This window comes from Lepidochelys olivacea (genome assembly GCF_965140295.1).
Source record: "Lepidochelys olivacea isolate rLepOli2 genome assembly, chromosome: 13".
NCBI classification, from domain to species: Eukaryota; Metazoa; Chordata; order Testudines; family Cheloniidae; genus Lepidochelys; species Lepidochelys olivacea.
This window is the reverse complement of record NC_140423.1, coordinates 41,767,047-41,768,665: the sequence shown is the minus strand read 5'-3', so window position 1 is coordinate 41,768,665 and position 1,619 is coordinate 41,767,047. Positions and strand designations below refer to the sequence as shown.

The window sequence follows — 1,619 nt, the reverse complement described above, 5'->3', positions numbered from 1 at the left end:
GAGCATTTCTATGACTGGTAGAGATCCACATAGATAGATGGGGCTGTGTGGGGATGGGGAGAGACAGAGACGTTCACAAGAGCCACAGAGCCGCCATGGAGATGTATTTGTCGATGTATTTCCAAGCAGACCCACATGCTACTCCTGCAGCTGCCGCACATCAGCGTGCAGGCATTTGACCCCCTCTCAGTTTTCTCAGAGCCGCTTTCACCCCCTAGTTCCTCAGCGTGTAGATGGCTGGGTTCAGCATGGGCGTGACCACGTTGCCGAAGATCTGCACAGGGGTCACCAGCACTTTGCTCAGCTGGGGCTGTGTGCAGACCAGGGCGCAGGGCCCGAAGAACAGCGTCACCACCGCCAGATGCGAGGCGCAAGTGGAGGCTGCTTTGCGCCGCCCTTCGGCCGAGTTTATCTTCAGGACGGAATAGACGATCCTGACGTAGGACGCGAGGATGAGGAGGAAGCAGGTCGTGGGCACCATGCCAGTGTTGGTGAAGGTCACGGTCTCGATGATGTATGTGTCTGCACAGGCCAGCTTGACCACCGGGAAGATGTCGCAGAAGAAATAGTCCACCACATTGGACCCGCAGTAGGGCAGCGTGAAGGTCAGGCTGGTGAGGATGGTGGCGTGGAAGGAGCTGGTGATCCAGGTGCCGGCGGCCAGGAGGGCGCACACCCTCCGGTTCATGATGAGCAGGTAGCGCAGGGGGTGGCAGATGGCCACGTACCGGTCGTAGGCCATGACGGTGTAGAGCAGGCACTCGGTGCTGCCCAGGAAGTGGTAGAAGAAGACCTGGGACATGCACCCGCCCAGAGAGATGGTTCTATTCTTGGCCCAGAGGTTGGCCAGGAATTTAGGGGTACTGATGGAGGAAAAACCGATGTCCAGCACGGAGAGGTTGCAGAGGAAGAAATACATGGGGGTGTGCAGACGGGGGTCAGCGAGGATGGCTAATAAGATAAGCAGGTTGCCCAGCAGAGTGCAGAGATAGAAGGCTAAGAAGGTGATGAAGAGGATGGTCTGGAGGCCATCGGTGTTGGGGATCCCTAAGAGGATGAAATGAGTCACCACAGTATGGTTGACCCGCCCCACGGAGGACTCATTCCTGGGGTAGGGGAGAGAAATAATGCCAGTGAGTTACTGAAACCAAAAGACCTGTCATCCTAGAGCTGCAATGCTCACCCTTCCTTCCACAGCCTCCATGACTCACAGTCATTCGGAGTGGTGTATATTTCTATCATTGTAATGCCACTTGCGGTCAGGGTCTCACTGTGCTGGTGCTGAACATGGAAAGAGCAAATGTCTGGCTTGAAGATCCTACAGTCCAGAGATGAACAGACAAAGGGGACATTCTATTCTATTCTATTCTATTCTATTCTATTCTATTCTAACCAATTTATTTGAGCATAAGCTTTCATGAGCTACAGCTCACTTCATCGGATGCATACTGTGGAAAGTGTAGAAGATCTTTTTATATACACAGAAAACATGAAAAAAATACCTCCTCCCACCCCACTCTCCTGCTAGTAATAGCTTATCTAAAGTGACCACTCTCCTTACATTGTGTATGATAATCAAGGCGGGCCATTTCCAGCACAAATCCAGGGTTTAACAAGAA

At 52.7% G+C, this 1,619-nt stretch overlaps 1 pseudogene across 1 annotated transcript; it reads right to left on the bottom strand.

Annotated features, from left to right (window-relative positions):
- Nucleotides 1–214: 214 nt before the first annotated feature.
- Nucleotides 215–1,242, bottom strand: LOC311529964 (putative olfactory receptor 10D4 pseudogene; annotated as a pseudogene). Its single transcript has 2 exons — nucleotides 1,184–1,242; nucleotides 215–1,106 (listed from the first exon to the last, which is right to left on the bottom strand). The product of its transcript is annotated as a putative olfactory receptor 10D4 pseudogene (transcript).
- Nucleotides 1,243–1,619: the final 377 nt, after the last annotated feature.